Source organism: Juglans microcarpa x Juglans regia, chromosome 4D (genome assembly GCF_004785595.1).
Source record: "Juglans microcarpa x Juglans regia isolate MS1-56 chromosome 4D, Jm3101_v1.0, whole genome shotgun sequence".
Lineage (NCBI taxonomy): Eukaryota > Viridiplantae > Streptophyta > Magnoliopsida > Fagales > Juglandaceae > Juglans > Juglans microcarpa x Juglans regia.
This window is the reverse complement of record NC_054600.1, coordinates 20504903-20525618: the sequence shown is the minus strand read 5'-3', so window position 1 is coordinate 20525618 and position 20716 is coordinate 20504903.

Genomic DNA, 20716 nt, shown 5'->3' with positions numbered 1-20716 from the left:
TGGACGATCATCTCCACTATGTCTAGGATCCATATCACAATCAATGAAGCTGAAAAAATTAAATTAAAAGCAAAACATTAGTTTAAAAATAAACTAGGCTATTGTATTATACAATAGGACATGTATTATTGTATCATAATTACATCGAGGTTCGGTTGACGTGCGCTCGACTTAGCGGAACCCATCCAGAGAGGTTCGCTCGACTTGCGCTCAAAGTGGCGCTCGAGCAGAACCCATCTAGAGAGGTTCGCTCGACTTGCGCTCGACATGGCGCTCGAGCAGAACCCATCCAGAAATGTTCGCTCGATGTGCACTCGACGTGGCGCTCGAGCAGAATCCATCCAGAGAGGTTCGCTCGACGTGCGCTCGAAGTGGCGCTCGAGCAGAATCCATCCAGAGATATTCGCTCGACCTGCGCTCTAGCAGAACTCTTCCAGAGAGGTTTGCTCGACTTCCGCTCGACATATCGCTCGAGCCAATGTTCAATACAACGTGTGCTCGACTTGTACTCGACACCTCGCTCGAACGAGAGTCTGCAATACAATGTAAAATTCAGGGTTTTGAGCGCCGTGTTGGGACTATATTGAATATTCAATACAACCAATTCACAAGAATCACAACTGCTGGCTCCAATTCATAAGAGACATGCTTGAATTAAATTTAGGGCTCATAAATTTAGGGCTCACCGTAGGTGGAAGCTGAACAGAGGAGCAACGAGGAACGGTGGCACGGAGGAGCAACGACGAACGGCGGCACGCTGGCAAGAAAGACACAAGACGTGAGGACGGCTTCACAGTCCACTGGTTCAGTCACTGGGACGGGAGACGCGAGAGAGAAGGGAGAAGGAAGAAGAACTGAAGAAGGAAGAAGAAGAACTGAAGAAGGAAGAAGAAGGGGGGAACATATGAAGAAGGAAGACATATGAAACGACGCCGTTCCATATTAAGTGGAACGGTGTCGTTCAATAATTTTTTTTTTAAACCCAGCTGTAAAACGACGTCGTTTTACTGCTGGGTTTAAAAAAAATTCAGAGTCGGAGTCGGAGCTACAAGGACCTCCGACTCCGACTCCGACTCCGAATAACTATTCGGAGCTACTCCGAATTCCGACTCTGAATTCCAACAACTCCGATTCCGTTGGAGTCGGCGTCGGAGCGGAGGTCGGACGGAGTCGGAATTCTCGAAATTTTGCACACCCCTAATATTAAGGCACATCAGCCAGCTCAACTCCCACAAACAGAGCACGTAGAGGATGCTTCTTGGAGAAATAAGGAAACTACCATGCCATTGAGTGATAAACATCCTCACAATCAGCACAAATCTGTGGAGACAAATTCGGATGGCAAGCCAGATTTGAGTACAGCTCACGGATTAATATGACTCAATCACAGCATGAAGATCTATGTCTAAAATCAAGGAAAAATATCCAAAGTGTCCTCCTTTTATATCTCAACACCTTCAATCAAATATTATAGTCCACAGACTCTCCCACTTTCCTCACTGTATAATGTCCTTCTGTCAGTCTTTCTGTTTAAATACAAATTGTAATCTCTACTTCTTGTTCACATTGAAAGATATACAAAGTGATATTTGCTTCATTTCTCAATTCTCTTCTAGGTATCAAAGCCAATGTGAGCAACAAGCTTCTTCTTTTTTTCACTCTCAATAGCCTCTCTTTCTCACAACATCAGCAATTTCATGACTCTCAAATTAAAACAAGATAATTACCCTCTATGGCATGAACAAGCTCTGGCTATTGTTGAAAGCTACGACATGGTTGGTCATCTCACAGGAGAAACACCCAAACCGACCATGCCCCCCACACCAGCCACAGACAACTCTACTGATCAACTCACAGATGCAATCATTGCGTGGCGAAAATCAGATCCACTTCTTCACAGATGGCTTATTGGCACACTTGCAAAAGAAGTACTTGGCCTTGTTATTGGCCTAAACACAATCCAATCTGTCTAGGATGCTCTCAAAGAAGCATATGCACAAGACTCCTAGGAGAGAGAGCTCACTCTTCGTCAGCAAATGACTTACCAGTTCAAAGATGACAACACAACCATTGCAGAACATATTTGCAATTTCAAGGGCATCTATGACAGTCTAGCAGCAATAGGAAGCCCAATAACTGAAAAAATCAAAGTTTTTTCTCTCCTCACAAGTTTAGGACCAAAGTATGAGTCCTTCACCATAACCATGATAAAGCCACCACGTCCAACATACACTGAATTGGTGTCCTTGCTACAAGGTTATGAATAATGTCAAAACCGGTTCACTACTAATACATCCACTCACCAGTTGGCTTTTTATGGTCAAAAGCAGCGTCCCCAACAATATAATTCCACTAATCAAGGATCACAAAATCAATTCAACTCAAATGGTCATGGGTTCCAACCGCACAACCAGAATTTCAACAACCAGGGACATGTCAACTCCCACAAATAGATGGGTCATGACAACAACAAACAAGGTTCTATGTCTCGGAGACCACCTCCTCCAGGACAACAGTGAATGACACCAGCCAAACTTGAAATATATCGCAATGATTCCTATCAAATTTGCAGTGTCATGGGTCACATTGCAAAGATCTGTTGGCACTTAACAAAAAAAATCTCTCAAAAAGATGAAGTCCCATAGGCTCTGGCTGCTCTCACCCTTGACAACACTGTCTTTGATACTGAATGGACATCAGACACATGGGCCTCAAATCACATGACAGGTAACGCTAGTATGTTAAAAAATATACGTCCCTATCTTGGCACTAACTCTATCTTGATTGGAGATGGTACATCACTAGCAATTAAATTTGTTGGTGATGCTACTCTTAACAATGGAACTCAAGTCCTACCCCTTAATGATGTCTTGAATGTTTCTCATCTAAAACGAAATTTATTGTCTGTAAGTCAGCTTACTAATCACTATCCCTTGAATTGGGAATTTTCTAATACTGATTTCTATGTTAAGGAACGGAAGACAGGTCACAAGTTGTTGATAGGACAGCGCAAGGATGAGTTATATGTTCTTTCCAACCCCCATGAATTACATTTTTCACATAGGTTCAAATCTGGTACTGTAGAAGTGTGGCATTAGAGATTAGGACATCCTCATGCACTCACTCTAAAGTTACTTCAAAACAAAGGATTAATTCATGTTCTAGGATCCAATAAGTTGCAATCCATTTATGATAGCTGTCAATTAGGCAAACTTAGTACGTTTCCATTCTCTTGTTCTAACAATTCTAGTGCTTCTATTTTCAATAAAATTCATTGTGATTTATGGGGTCCATCACCTGTTTTGTCTCTTGGAAAATACCATTATTATGCTTATTTAGTTGATGACTTGTCTCGGTATACTTGGCTTATTCCTCTCAAAACAAAATCTAAATTTGTTAATGTTTATTTGGCTTTTAAGCAATATGTAGCGAGACAGTTTGACAAAAAAATTTAAATCTTTTACTCTGATAGTGGAGGAGAATTCATTAATTCAAGGCTCAGCTCACACTTCCAATCATAGGGCATCATTCACCAAATTTCTTGCCCTCACACTCTAGAACAAGCAAGTATGGTCGAACGTTGGCATAGGATAATTCGTGAACTAGGTATGACAATGTTATTTCACAATGGTGCTCCTTTATACTTATGGGTTGAAGCATTTATAACTATTGTTTTTCTCCTTAACCATTTACCATCCATTGCCATTAATCTAGACACTCCTTATTTTAAATTGCATGGTGTGCATCCAAATTACTCCTTTTTACGGGTATTTGGATCTAAATGTTTTCCATATACTTGGGATACTAAGAAACACAAGTTTGAACCCAAGACAATACCATGTGTTTTTCTGGGATATAGTGATCATCACAAAGGATACAAATGCATCCATCCATCTACACAAAAAATGTTTATTTCTCGGCATGTAGTGTTTGATGAGACTAGTTTTCCTTTCGTTTTCCTTTCATGGAACCTCGAGGCTGTAGTCCTGCAATTTCTTCTAATCAATGGATGAGTATTTTTGACTCATGGACTGTTCTCCCTATTTCTCAAACTAATCATTCTACTTTGTCTACAGATTCCACTTATTTACACCTTCCACCTTCTGATTTGCCTCATCTTCATACACCAGCCCCCTCAGACTTGATGACTAACACACTACTGTCCTTATCTCCATTTACGTCAGTAGTTTCTGATAGTTCTCATCTTACTTCGACTAACTCTCCTCTATTTTCTCAGGATCAGGTCACGAACACGGCACCAATGTCACCTCTAATAGAGCATGTTGAGCCTCAAACTGAGGCATCTCATGATCTACTCGAGCCTCCTGACCTCCCTAAGACTCAAAATCAGTGAATGATGACTCATTCTCAACATGGCATTCACAAACCAAATCCGATATATGCTCTCATTGTTGACAGTCAAGATATTCCAAGGATACCTCATTCAATTAAAACTGCTCTCAATTATGATGATTGTCGGGCAGCTATGCAAGAGGAAATGGATGCTCTTCATCATAACAACACTTGGCAGCTTGTTCCTCGCGACCCCGCCATGCATGTTATTGGCTTGAAGTGGGTCCTCAAGCCAAAACTCAATCCAAACGGCTCTCTTGATTGACTCAAAGCTCATGTCATTGCCAAGGGTTTTCATCAATTGGATGGCATCGACTACATTGACACATTCTCAACTAATCAAACCCTGCACAATTCGACTTGTTCTTAGTTTTGCCTTAGTTCGACATTGGGATATCCGACAATTAGACGTTAAAAATGCATTCCACCGTGACTTTCTCTCTAAAGATATCTATATGGCACAACGACCAAGCATGGTTGATCCAATGTTTCCTAATCACGTGCGCAAGCTTCAACGAGCACTTTATGGCTTGAAACAAGCACCTCGTGCTTGGTTTGACAGTTTCAATGCATTCCTTCTTAAAAATGGTCTCTTTTACAGCCTAGTTGACTCTTCTTTATTTATAATGCATTTTAATCATGGCACTGTAATTATTTTATTATACGTTGATGACATGCTTCTTACAAGTTTCAACCTGCAGCTTCTCGATAATTTTATTCAGCTTTTACATTCTGAGTTTGCTATTAAGGATCTCGATCCTATCCATCACTTTCTTGGTATACAGATTGCACACACATCTATAGGGCTGCATCTTTCACAAGCTCACTATGCGCTCACCATTCTTGAGAAAACACAGATGATCGACTGCAAGCACATGAGCAAGCCTCTAGAGGCAAAAACTAAGGCTCTTGACAATGATGTCCTACTTGATGATCCCAGCTTATATCAAGGGATCATTGGAGCTCTACAATACCTAACACTCACTCGACCCAACATTTCACATAGTGTTAATTTTGTCTCCCAATTCATGCATGCACCCACTATTTCACATCTTAAAATGGTTCGACGGATCTTGCGATACATCAAAGGCACTATTCATCTTGGTCTAGATTTAACTTCTCACACTACACTTGATCTTTGTGCTTTTTCTGATTTCGATTAAGCAGGATGTTCTACTACTCGCCGCTCAACGACTGGATATGTCACCTTTCTTGGCCACAATCCCATTTCCTGGTGTGCAAAGAAGCAAAACTTTGTCTCTCACTCTAGCACATAGGCCAAATATAGAGCCATGGCTCAAACTACTATAAAAAAAAAATTATATGGTTAACATTCATTCTCAAGGACCTTGGCGTTCCTCAAACTCATCCTCCGGTGCTGTTCTGAAACAACATTAGTGCACTCCATAGGATAATCAACCCAGTCTTCTATGTCTGCAGTAAACACATCGAGCTAGATTATCATTTTGTGTGTGAGAGGGTTGCACTCGGTCTCTTTGTTACTCGACATATCTCCACTACACAACAGGTGGTAGATCTCTTTACCAAACCTATGTCTAAAGCCTCACTTGCTCAATTTCAAATCAAACTTTGCCTCCAGCACTGGCCAAGTTTGCAGGAGGATATAAAGGCACATCGGCTAGCTCAACTCCCACAAACAGAGGACGGAGAGGATGCTTCTTGGAGAAACAAGGAAACTACCATGCCGTTGAGTGATAAACATCCTCACGATCAGCACAAATCTATGGAGACAATTTCAGCTGGCAAGTCAAATTTGAGTACAGCTCACGGACTAATATGACTCAATCACAGCATGAAGATCTCTATCTAAAATCTCCAAAGTGTCCTTTTATATCTCAGCACCTTCAATCAAATATTATAGTCCACGATACTCTCCCACTTTCCTCACTGTATAATGTCCTTCTGTCATAGTCTTTCTGTTTCAATACAGCTTGTAATCTCTGCTTGATGTTCACGTTGAAAAATATACAAAGTGATATTTGCTTCATTTCTCAATTCTCTTCTCAGAATTCAAATTAATGAGGATAAAATAGTGGTGTTACTTGGCTGTTTAAATAAGAGTGGACAATTATTTCTTATTTTGCTTTCCAGCTCCTAGGATGCCTCCTCAGCTGCATGATTTCTCCACAAAACTTTGACAATTAGGATTTTCCTATTTCTTAATTGATGCTTTTTGAAATCTAATATTTGCACTAGAAATTCTATAAAGATCAATGTCTCTCGTATTTTCAAGGGTTAGTACTAATGATATGCGTCGGGTCATTAATGTACTTTCTCAAAATGGATATGTGGAACACGTTATTGACTTCAAAAAAATTTGGTGGTAAGGCTATTTAGTAGGCTAATTTCCCTACCTTTTCCAATATTTTGAATGGCCCTATAAACCTTGGGCTTAGCTTTCCCTTTATTCTGAACCGCATAATGCCTTTCATTGGTGCTATCTTGACAATTCTTTGATGTTAAATTCTATATCTTAACGTCTATTGTCCGCATAGCTTTATTGGTTTATAGGTTGTTACCTTGTTTAACTCATGGTAGTCAATGTACATTCTCATGGTTTCATTCTTCTTTTTTATGAAGAGTGTTGGTGCTCCCTAACGTGATACACTTGGTCGGATAAATCATTAGCTTATGAGTTCTTTGAGTTACTGCTTTAATGAAGAACTTGATGATATGGATTCAATTTTTCCTACTACTGTGATACATAATGAACAGGGGAGAGATGTATTGAAAGAACAAGTTGATACTGTTGAAAGTGGTGAACCTAAAATTGATGATATGAGACCAGAACAACAAGCAAAACAATCTCCTTCAGAACCACCTACAAAAAATCAGTTAAGAAGATCAACTAGAGAGCTAAGTATGCTTTGCATTCAGATAGGTGGAGAGCTAGAATGTTATCAAGAGGCTATATAGAATGGTCAGAAAAATAAGTGGTTGAGAGCCATGCAAGAAGAGATGAAATCTCTGCATAAGAACCATACCTATAAGTTGGTAGAACCATCAAAGGGTAAAAAAGCACAGGAAAATAAATAGATTTTCAAATTGAAGATTGAGCCAAATAGCTCACAACCAAGGCACAAGGCACGATTGGTTGTGTAAAGGTTTAGTCAAAAGAAAGGCATTGAGTTTTGGAAAAAACAAATTTACTCGTGGTAAAAATATCTTCTATAAGTGTTGTCTTGAGTTTGGCTACTAGTATGAATTTTGAAGTTGAACAATTTGATGTGTAGATTGCTTTCATCCATGGTGACTTTGATGAAAAAGAAAATATATATAGAGCAACCAGAGGCGTTTACAACAAAGGAATAAAATATCATCTTGTGTGTCAGATGAAATAAAGTTTATATGGACTCAAGTAGGCACCTAGACAGTGGTACAAGAATCTTGATTTCTTTATGGTTGAGCACAGGTTTAATAAAACTACTTATGATCATTGTGTATTTGTTAACAAGTTCTTTGATGTTGACCTTATTATTCTCCTGCTATATGTGGATGACATGTTGATAGTTGGTCATGAATCTGAATAAATTGACAAATTGAAAAGAGAATTGAGTAAGTCTTTTGCTATGAAAGACATGGGACCCGAAAAAGATTCTTGGTATCTCAAGAGAGTTTATTAAGAAGGTACTAGACTGGTTCAACATGGGCAAGGCAAAATCAGTGAGTTCTCCACTTGTAGGTCATTTGAAGCTATGTTCAAAGTAGAGTCCTATAAGGAAAAAAGAGAAGGAAGAGATGTAAATTGTGCCTTATGCATCAACTATGTGTAGCTTGATGTATGCCATGGTATGTACAAGACATAATATCGCTCATGTTGTTGGAGTTTGTAGTTGATTCCTCTCTAATCGTGGCAAAGAACATTGGGAAGCTATAAAATGGATTCTCAGGTAACTCAGAAGTATTTACAGGGTGTTTTTGTGCTTTGTAAATAGTAAGTCTATGCTCGATGGGTTTACATATGCAGATATGGTTGCTGACATTGACGGAAACATTGTCTATACAAAGATTTGAAGTATGTAGAGGAAAAGTTGGCTTGGTGGAGCCCCTCGCATAGTCAAGACGGGGAGGTTTGTTTGGTGGGTTCCTCCATGTGAGGGAAGCCCATGTGAGCCACTTAGTGGTAATTTGATAATTTATAAACAGGTAGGGTTGCGTTTAAAAGGTGATATACCATGTGTCTTAGTGAGTGAGAGGAAAGAAAAGGTAGAAAAGAAAGAGAGGGAGGTGTGGCATTGTACATATAAAGAGTGAGAATTTGTCTTTTCTCACACTTCCATAAGAGTTTTGAGGGATATCTGTAGTTTGACTTTGATAAAATTTCGGTATGTTATTTCTAATGGAGAGAGCTTTGTTTTGACTAGTGTTGATTGCTGAAATTCTTTTTTGGTTGTTTACTAAAAATACTCACTTGATGATATCTTTCTTGTTGCTCTGTTGATATCTACTTATATGGTGATGATTATGTGTGAAACCAAGAATATAGATATTCTTGATATATTGATAGCCTCTAGAGATTTCTCTAGAGAAGAAAATATATAAATCCATAATTTTTTATGGTGAAAGTTTTAGCTGGACTAGATTCTTTGGTTTTTCTCTTTGCATTGGAGGGTTTTTCATGTAAAACTCTTTGTCTTGCTTGTGGTTACTTGATTTTCTTTATTCTATTTATGAGTTTATTTTTACTAGATTGCTAATTTAATTTACACAAAGAATGGTAGAAAATATTTCGATGTGTTTTTGGTGTTCACCCTAACATGGTGCCACTCATCACATGATTTCGGAGTTCCAAAATCTTACTCTCTGTGTTGATGAATATAGTGGACAGGATCACATTCATGTTGTAATGGCCAAGGCATTTCCATTTCCTATGTTGGGTTCTCTTTTTTGTCATTTTCATCTTCTAACTTTTGTTTTCTTAACCTCCTACATGTTCCACTTATTCGAAATTTACAAAGATAATGGCAGTTTACTTGAATTTCATCATCATTGTTTTGTTTTCTTAAGGACTGCCCCACGGGGAATGTTCTTCTCAAAGGCCAGAGTAAGGATCGCTTGTACCTATGTCCTTCAACTACAACTCAAGCTCCTCTACTACTTTTGTTGGTGAATGGGCTTTCTTTAGTCCGTCAGCATGATCGTTTGGCTCACCCCCACTCTTTGTAATATTGTTCGTCAAGTCCTTCGTTGTTTTCAACTTCTTGTTTTGACAAATAAGGCTCAACCCATTTGCTCCTCTTGCCAGAAAGGTAAGAGTCACCGTCTCCTTTAGAATTATTATTTGTCAACATTTGGGGTCCTTCCCTTGTATACTAGAATAATGGCAATCACTATTATGTTTCCTTTCTCGATGCTTGTACTCGATATACTTGATTATTTTCCATTAAACTAAGTTTGATGTAACCAATGTTTTTATATTATTTCAAGAGCAAGTAGTAGAACGTTTTTTGGGTGCAAATATTAAATCCATTCAAAGTGATTAGGGTGGTGAATTTTGTAGTTTACATAATATTCTTGTTTCCAATAGAATTCTTCCCCAAATTTATTGTCCTCACACTCATCACCAAAATGATATGATTGAAAGAAAACATCTTCATCTTGTCGAAATGGGTCTCTCTCTCCTTGCTCACGCCTCTCTCCCTTTCACATTCTGGGATGATGTTTTCCAATCATCTTGCTTTCTTACTAATTAGTTACCCTGACGAATACTGGCCAACAAAAGTCCCAATGAAATCCTTTTAAAAAAATCACCAAATTATTCCTTTTTATAAGTTATAGGTGTCTGCTGACCTTTTTTCATCTCTTTAGTATTTTTAAATTAGACTTCCATTCCAAGCCATGTGTCTTTATAGACTACTCTCCCATACATGTTAGATACAAATGTCAAGAACCCAAATCTGGTCGTATTTACATTGCAAGACACGTTTTCTTCCGCGAGTCTCACTTTTCCGTTTGCATATAGACCCACCTTATCACATCTTCCATTGAGCAATTAGTCTCCACCATAAACATGTCTTTCCCTTCCATTTTACATGTTTCACCATACTCCTTTTGTCCTTCACTGAGCATCCTACTCTTAATGACCAACGTCAAACACCTGTTGCTTCCTCTCCTTTTGTGTCTCCACCTTTGGTTGCTTTGTGTCATCCACTCCTCCATCATCATCTCCTCCTTCCCTTAATTCAGAGCTTCTTCTTGGCCATTGTACACAACTCATGGTGACAAGATCAAGGAACAATATTTCAAAGCCTAAAATGTGTAAGAATTTCACAAGAGGAGTAAATTACAGCAAGAAATCATTGCTTTTCGTTACTGAGATTGTACTAAATATATACATGTTTGTATTAGTCATTATAGCAGTAACTACAGCTATACAAATTTGACAGTAAATCTAAAAATGGAAACAAAGAGCAAGATCAACTGTTGATTATGTAACAGTAGAATCAAAGGGATTTGGACCATCTAATGAGCTGACTTCATGTGAAGAATCTGTGTAATCAATAGGCTTAACTGCCCCCACAAGCTAATGGGGAAAGTTTGAAGCATTAGCTTGTCTCTAAGAAGAAGGAAACAAGTTGAGGTAAGGCCCTTGGTGAAGATGTCTGCACACTAATTAGATGTAGGAATGTATTTGATTTGAAGATCTTTGTTTAACACCTTCTTCTGAATCAAGTGATAATCAACCTCAATATTCTTGGTAAGAGCATGAAATATGGGATTGGAAGCGAAAGCAATAGCACCAAGGTTGTTACACCATACAGTAGGGGGTGAAGAAAGTGAGATTTTTAAGTCACAAAGAAGCATCCTTAACCAATATAGTTTAGCTATAACTAGTGCTAGAGAGCGATACTCTGCCTTTGTGCTACTACGAGCTACAACACTTTGCTTTTTAGCACACCATGAGATGAGGCATGGACCAAGATAGACACTAAAACCAGCAATAAACCTATGGTCATCAAGATAACCTATCCAATCCGAGTCACAATAAGCATGTAGTGTAAGAGAGCCACGAGAAACTTGAAGACCATGAGTAATGGAGCCCTTAAGATATCTGAGCACCCTCTTGGTTGCAGTCCAATGAAAGGTTGTGGGAGAATGAAGGAACTGGCATAACTAAGTTACAGCATATGCAATGTCAAGTCTTGTCAAGGTGCAATATTCTAAGGCACCTCCAATTTTTCTATATTTCAGTGCCATCAAGAAAGGGATCACCATCATGCTGTGACAGCTTGTTTCCAGATGCAATAGGCAAAGAACAAGACTTGGCTCCAACCATATTAACTTGGTGCAGTATATCTAAGATGTACTTTGATTGGCTAAGATAAATTCCATTGTGATCCTTGTAAGCTTGTACTCAAAGAAAAAAAGATAAGTTGCCTAAGTCTTTGGTAAGAAGTTGAATCAAAGAGAGAAATATGAGACAAATGTGTGCCTGTGACAATTATGTCATCGACATACACAAGAAGGAAAATATGAATGTCAGCTTGCTGAAAAATGGAGTGAGTGATCAAATTGGGACTCCCTAAAGCCATGGGAGAGTAAAACCTATGAGAACTGAGCGTATCAAGCTCGAAGAGAGATTGCTTTAGTCTGCATATGGATTTTTGTAGCCTACATACATGGTTTGGAAATTGTGGGTGTTTAAACCCTCGAGGTTGCTCCATGAAGACAGTTTCTTGCAAAGTGCCTTGCAAGAAGGCATTGGAAATGTCCAGTTGTTTAACTGGCCAATTAAAGTGAGTGGCAAGGGTCAAGACTACTCAAATGGCGGAGGGTTTAATCACTAGACTGAAGGGTTCAATTCCATCACGTTGCTCAAATCCTTTAGCAACGAGTCTTACTTTGTATCAATCAAGGCTACCATCTGACTTTTGTTTAACTTTGAAGACCCATTTGCAATGAATAACATTGTGGTGGGTGGAACAAGAACAAAGTACCCAAGTCTTATTTGCTTGAAGATCATGGAATTCAGCAGTCATGGCAGCCCTCCATTTCTCAGTTTTAACAACTTGGGAAAAAGAAGTAGTTTCTTTAGGGAGAAGGGTAGTGTGGAAGGCTTTAAGTGGATGCTTATGGAGTAGTAGAGATGGTAGTCCAAGAAGTTTTTGGGTTTGGAGGATCCTGCTCTGGCTCGGGTAACCATTGTGTGAGTGGAACGTGGTGGTGATGGTGTTAGTGTTGAAATAGCAAGTGATGTAGTGATTGATATGGTGGGTAGAAGATTAGGAGTAGTATAGTTCTCGGTGAATTGGATGAGGAAGAAGGGGAGCTAATAGGAAGAAAGGAAGGAAGAAGAGATAAGAGAGGGAGAAGAAACAATACCTGTGGAAGAGTCCTTGCAATTCAGTGAGTGAGAATGAGTCATATCCTTTGCTGGAAAAATCTTCTCATCAAATACAACATTTCTAGAGAGAAAGATAGCTGGAAGTGGGTTCAAGGCAATGATAACCATGGTGATTAGAGCTCTAACCAAGAAAGATACACTTCTTGGTTCGAAACTCCAATTAACGTTTTGTGTAGGGCCTAAGCAAGGGAAAATAGGCATAACCAAAAGCTTTTAGGAACTTGTAGTCAGGAACTTTGTTATACAGCTTGGTATAAGGAGATGAGAAATTGAGGACTGTGGTGGGAAGTTAGTCTATGAGATACACAACAGTGGTGAATGCATCAACCCAATAGTTGTGTGGTAAATGTGATGTGGCTAGAAGGGTAAGACCAGTTTTTGTTATATGGCGATGTTTCCTATCTGCAAGTCCATTTTGTTGGGTTGTTTAGGGCAAGAAAGTCGATGATGGATGCCATCATTTTCTAGAAAAGACTGAAATGAGGTGGAAGTGTATTCTCCCCTCCATCAGTTTGAAAGTTCAAATTTGTGAGAGAAAATATTCTCAACTAAAGACTTAAACTTGATAAAAACATGGGAGAACATCATATTTCAACTAGAGAGGAAACAACCAAGTGTATCGAGAGTAATCATCTACAAATAGGACATAGTCATGGCAGCCACTATTAGATTGTATGGAGGATGTCCAAACATCATAATGCACAAGTTCAAGTGGAAGTGAGGACTGTCTAACAGAAGAATAAAAGGGCAATTGTTTGTTTTTGGCCATTAGACAAGGCTCACATACATGAGTGAAATTCTTAGAACTAGTGGTAGGTAATTGAGAATTATTGAGTACATGATTGACCACATCTTTGGCTAGATAACTGAGTTTATTATTCCAAGTTGAAGAAGATGTTTTGACATCAAGAAATGATGTGAGTTGTTGTGGATGATTGAGAAGCAAAGTCTTCAAGTGAATGGGATATAAGCCACCTTCACTCCTTCCTTGTAAGATGATCTTCCCAATGTGGTTGTCCTTCACAAGATAAATAACCAGCAGTGAGCACCAAATAACAATCATTATCAAGACAAAACTTTTGTATAGAAAGAAGATTAGCAGATGCATGAGGACAATGAAGAACATTTCGTAGATGAAGAGAAGAGCCATTGGAAAGAAAGGAAGAGGAACCAGTGTTTTCAATTAAGAGGTTGGATCCATTGCCAACAGTCACTGCATCTTTGCCTTGAAATTGCTGATTTGTGCTTAGATTCTCAAGATTGGAGGTGATATGATTGTTGGTTGCACTGTCTACAAACCAAGGCTAGTCATCTTCTTTAATGTGAATGGCATCAGATTGAGCTACAAGGGCAGCAAGTTGGGAAGGTAGATGTGTCCCTGGTAAGCATAATCCATCCTGTGGTAACAATCAAGGGCTTGATTATTGTTTTTACCACATATTTGGAATTACACCTTTTGCTAATTATTGAATACATTTGAGCTTTTGTTTGAATTTAACTACTATGTAAGGAAGGACTGAGGCTGTTGATTTCTTGAATGAAAGTTTTTTGACTGGGAGGAGTTTTGGTTCTTACTAAAAAAAGGTTTGCCTTGCTTAGTAGAATAAAGGGCAAAGGAACCTTATTCAAGTGGGACATTTTTGGAATGTGAGTCAAGCAAGGTTTCAAAAGTGAGAGGTTCAGCTTGGAAGGCTTCAAAAGACATGGGTTGATCTCGAGTGGCAAAGGAAAAACTGGTAATGAAGGTGTGTGGGAGGGATGGAGGCCACTGACAATAAAAGAGACGAGATCTTCATTTTCAACAGACTTCCTGTGGTGGCCCGAGTTTTCATCTAGGCTTGGCCCTTAGAATTGAACCTAGTCTTGAATGTGGGCTAAGGGAGAAAGAGAGAAGTATAGGAAATGCCAAGGTTTGGCTTGCATAGTCAAAATATGTTACTGACTCTGTTCTAACCAAGCAAGATGTATGATCTCTATTCCAAACAGGCACACAAGAGAGCAAATAACTACAAAGGACAGACACCAAAAGGAAAAGGAAAAAAAAATAGAAGGTAAATGATTAAATATCAATAGAAGGGTTAGATGTCACCAAGAGTGAGGAGGTTCACAACTCAACAAAAACATCCTCTCAACAACAAAAGCAAGCTCTGAGCTTCACCGTTAGTCCCCGGTAACGGCGCCAAAAATTTGTTTCTCCAATTAATCTACCTCCCAAGTGTAGAAGGTGTCTAGTTGTTTCAATGGAGAGTCTCAAGGTCGATTTCACAGGAACTATGGTGGTCAGAGAAGGGGCTCCAACACAAAATAATTTGAGGATGCTTTTTATTTCCAGAAAAGAGTATAAGTTAGCTATGGAAATACATAATGTAATGATCTAACCTAATTCTAAAAAGAGAACTCAGAGGGAAGTATATATATATATATGCAAAGAAATGACTTGTCTCGACTGATAGATAATTTGCCAAATTCAAACACACTCATTCAAATTTCTTGGAATATTTATACTTCAAAGCAAAAACTATGTATGTAGATCAATCTATATGCAAATTTCTTGATGTCTAAGAAGCAAATGATCGAACACCTAAGCTGTGGATTTCTTTTTAATGGGTTGTTTTTAAAATGGATTCCAATTCTCCCAATTACTTCAAACACAATCTTAGTCAAGAAAAAGGTGTTTAGATGATTTGAAAACAACATGCAGTTCCCAAATAATACTAATGCCTCTACTAAATTAAGAAACAATCTAATTGAAACAATAATCACTAAAACAAGTCTTATGTACAATCCAAGCATCCATCATGCCTTTTTGCCAACAACGAATCAGAGATCAACAAGAAAAACCTAATTTAAACTCATATAAAGATTGTTTGCAACCCATAGATACAAAAATTCAATCCAATCAAAAATTGAACCCCATTGAAACACAGCCCAATCAAAACATTTTTGAGCTTAGGTATAAAGGGTGTATAATTAAGCATAGATACTAAATCCTCATTTCAATAGCCATATCTTAAGCTTAATGTATAATTAAGCAAGTAGCAGGTATTTTATTTATTTTTTGCTCAATTAACATGCTTAATTTATACATTATTATCTCCTCATCATTGCGTATAGCCAAAAGAAACCTTGTCCCTGAGGTAGGTATATGAATACATCAATATTAGTTTGGAATATAAGAGGGGTGGGGAATATTACCTCTCTAGGAAAGTTGAACAAGCTAGTAAAACAATGGAAACCAAGAGTGGTGGCTATCTTGGAACCTTTTCTTCCATTCGGTAAAGCGAGTACTACTGCTACTAAAATTCAGTTACAAAATAGGTGCTCTAATGAGACATAGGGGGTAAAAATTGGCTATTATGGGAAGAGGAGGTTGGTTTTGACTTAATAAAAGCAACTTCATAATCCCTATCTGGAGTAGTTACTGTAAACAATGTTCAGTTTTATATTTCCATTGTATATGCAAGATGTGGATACTTGGAGAGAAGATGGTTAAGGCAAGATTTGAAATCTTTGATGTTGGGGGACAGACCATCGGTTGTGAAAAAGGGACTTTAATGTGATAAGGAATTATTTTGAAAAAATAGGGTGCATCCCAAAACCAAGAGTGGCTATTGATGATTTTAATAGTTTCATTCATGAATGTGGCTTGTTTGAACCCCACTTTGAAGGATCGAAATGTGCTTGGTGTAATGGACGGAAAGGACTTATGAGAATCTAGGGAAGGCTAGATAGAGTCATCTCTCCAATGTTCCTTCGTTTAGAGAGACAGTTGAATGCTAAACACCTTCCTAGGGTAAGCTTAGACCATAACCCTATCCTCATCTTCTCCGGACAAGCTCATATTAGATACAGCCCTAGTCGTTTCAGATTCCAAAGAATGTGGTGCCAACACCAAGATTTCAAAAAGTTAGTGAAGGAAAATTGGATATAGCCAATTCATGGTAAGGGCCTTTATAAATTAGCTACTAAACTAAAGAGATTGAAGATTGACCTCAAAAGATGGAATAAAGAAGTTTTTGGGAGGGTAGACCAAAAAATACAAGCTTTGGAAGATAACATTCACTATAACATTTACTGGTTTTACACAAGAATGGTTTTGGTGGCAAAAGGCATTGTCTTCATGAGAAATATCTTTTTCCCACCAACTCGTATCGTGGGAAGTTCGTAGAATAAAATTGGTGTCAAAAGCTATCTTTTTCCATGATAACTTCAACTCTTGGGGAAAACAAGTGGGAAACCACTTGGTTTCCCCACGAGAACATCTGAGGGTAAAACTTAAATACTCGCGGCAAATAGTCCGACAATTTTGGTGAATCTTGTAGAATAAAGTACTATTTGCCACAAGCTTTGTTTGTGGGAAAAGGAAAATCCATGAAGATTGTTGGTGGAAATTACCGTCAGTAATACAATTGGGCTACACCTTTTGCCACGACTAGTACTCACCTGTATTGATGAATTCTCATGAATGCCACCTGTATGAAAAACTGATGTTCTTCCCTATAGAAAAACATATTTCCATAAGAAAATATTTTGATTTAAAGCTTTCCCCATGAACAATTACCATCACTATTTGAGCCATCTCATTTTTTCCTCCATTCACCAATGAAGCCACTATACAATATGAAATAACTTCAAATCATGCAAATCATACATATACATATAACAGAATGGACTATTGGAAATATATCCAATAATTACTATGAAGAATTTCATAAATAATTCGTGGCAACATATATGTCCCAAGTCAACCATATACAAGGAAATACATCATGTTCAGAAGTGCGAAGTACAATAGGGAAGCCTACATGCATACTCAAGTATTTTTCATAAAATATATTAATATATGTTATGAAAAATACACTGCAACCCACTACAACATATATTTCCTGTAACTGCTTATATACAAATTCACAGCACTAGACACATAGTTTTAAAGAATTTCATGCTGTTGAGACAAGCTCCAATTCATCTCCCCAAAGTCTAAAACCACATAGCTTCTTCATCCACAAAATATGAAGTGAGTGTAAAAAGGGAGCTCATTCATTTAAAATGAGAACTAGACAGTTGCTTACTTCAAGAGGAAATCCTTTTGAAACATAAGGCTAGAATTAAATGGTTAAAGGAATGGGATTCTAATACCAAATTCTTTCATCCTGCTTTAATGCACTGGAGAAGTAAGGCACTGATTAAGGAGATAAATTTGGAAGATGGGAGTGTTAAAATCAGCACAAGAAATTCATTAGGCCGCTATAAAGTTTTTCTAGGAGGCATTAACTCCGAATGGGAACACAAATTAGGTTGATCTAAGCAGTATAAAGTTGTGTCAACCCCCATTATTGCTAAACTGAAACAAGCACTATCCGAGAGATCTTTAGATAATAGCTCTGACCCTGATGGGTTTGGGTCTAGTTTTTTCAAAGATTGCTGGAAGATTGTAGCTAATGACCTAATAGAGGCTGCAAAGGATTTCATTAAGGGGACAACCCTACGAGGTTTTTACTCCTCATCATATATTGTCACAATACCCAAAGATGATAACCCTGATACTTTTCAAAGGTTGAGACCTATTAGCCTATGTTCTATGGCCTACAAAATATTCTCCAAGATCATGGTTTCCCACCTATCTTCTCTGTTGTGCCCTAAGATCATCTCCAAAGAACAAGGTGCCTTGCTTAAGGGCAGGAGCATACATGAGAATATTTCCCTTGCCCAGGAAATGATTCATAGCATCAACAAGAAGGTGGGAGGTGGAAATTTGATGATAAAGATTGACATGGCTAAAGCATATGATAGGTTGGAATGGGCTTTCCTAATGAATGTGCTACAAGCTTTTGGTTTCTCAACTAAGTGGAGAAATTTGGTTTTTAATTGTATTGCTTCACCTTTATTTTCTGTAATGATGAATGGGACTTGCAAAAGTTTCTTTAAGTCTTCTAGAGGATTGAGATAAGATATTCAATTATCTCCTTATTTGTTTATAATTGTTGAAGAAGTGTTGAGCAAACTGCTAAACAGTGCTTTTGGAGGAGGCAAAATTGGTACATTTCAACATATCTAAAGTTGTCCAACAGTTACTGACCCTCTCTATGCAGATGATTTGACTATATTTCTTAATGGCACCAAATCTTCTCTTAAAGCTTGTATTGAGGTGCTCAAAACATATGAGGACATGTCGAGGCAACGGATTAACAAAAACTTATCTGCAATTTTCTTTCCAGCCTGAAATTCCCAATGTACCCCTATGTATTCACGAGATTGTATACCAATTTACTTGAACACCATGGTTAGTTTTCAATCTTGTGACTATTTAAACAATCAAATACTTGAAGCAAAATAAATAAATTTGCATAACACAATGATTGGTTATGAAAGGAAACCCTTTGAAGAATTTCCTCAAAGGTAAAATCTTACGGGGCAATCAAATCCAGAAAAGACAATTTGATTATTTGAAAATCAAATTACAAATAAATTTTCAATTACAAAACCTTTGTCAATTGACTCTCTTACTTGACCAGAAAAATGACCCGTTCAATGAAAATGGGACAAATGAGTTGAAAGTCATCCGTAGGAAAATCATTTATGCTTACCTTGCGTTCACCCAAAACAGGTCTTTTGGAGAACTTAGTTTTGTATGTAGTCTCAGCTTCACTAGTTGTGAAGCGTTCAAAAGTATCACTGGATGGTCATGTTGAAGGGTGGAAAAGGGGAAGGGGCTAAAGTCTCTCCAAGCTACACTGGTTCAGGCCCAAATTCATCCTCACTTGAGGAGTCCTCAACAAGATCAGAATAAAAATAGCCAATGTCAGAATTGAAAGATTATGATGACAGTGAGGACAATGACATTATCAACCCCTTAGATTTGACTCAACTTTTCACACGGACCAGTCACACTTATGTTCTAGCAATACAGGTAAGACAGCCTCATCAAATAGATAGAAATAGATAATTTGATTTAATTGAGGAATAACCACAAACACCTGGTGTGCACTGCATTAAACCTGAAAACTATAGTCACATTACCCACCAAAAATCGGCCACAATACATGTATAACATACTCTCAAATGATCAACTAAGTCAATGTCTTCTCAGCTAAATCAAAAATTAATCCCAAACTTCACATAACCAAATTTCACAACTCAATCTCCACAAATACATGTCGAACCCTAGTTTAAAAAGGAGAAGGATTTAATTTAGATAGAACCCTTACCGTGATGAAGAGATGTAGAGCAAAAGGATTACTTCTGGGTCTTAATCACAAAGGGCACGAAATCGATAAGATGATGCGTTGTGCGTGTAGGCTTCAAGATAAGGAATGAGAGTGTCGTGGGTGTGAGTGATTTTGGGGGGAAAGGGGAAATCTAGGCATGTTTGTGTGTCTGGAAAAATGCCTTAAGTCACTTAAGTGACTTGCTGCCGTGTGCGTGCCTTAAGCCACAAAGTCCCACTAGGACTTATGTCAATAACTCAGAGTCCAAGTCCCAGATTTAGACCAGTACCCAATACTTACCCAACCAAAAAATATTTTATATTTTTATTACTTTATTTATATTATTTAAATAAAATAAATAAAAAATTAAGTAAAAAAATGAAAAAAAAAAATTAATCTTTTTCTTATATATATATAAACTAATGCAGCAAGTAACATGCTATATGCATCTTAGTTCAAATATAGTGTATCTCACAAAACAATTTCAATAGAGTACATCTTCTTATTTGCACAATCACTATAGATGTTCACGCCTTATAAGATCATCAATGTCAAAGTCCATGTGAGTGTGTGAGTGAACAAACTTATATAGAGCAGTAACTTTTTATTTCTTTTCTTCTTCAATATATTTTTGATAATATTACTCATGAGTGTTCTCTTCTTATAAATGCTCCCAAGAGTTTCTCACTCACCTCAAAAGTCAAACTTTATGCTAGGGTCTAGATACATGAATATCTCCTCCAAACACTAGTTTGCACAACCCTTTTATATGCCCATGTCTGTTGCTCAT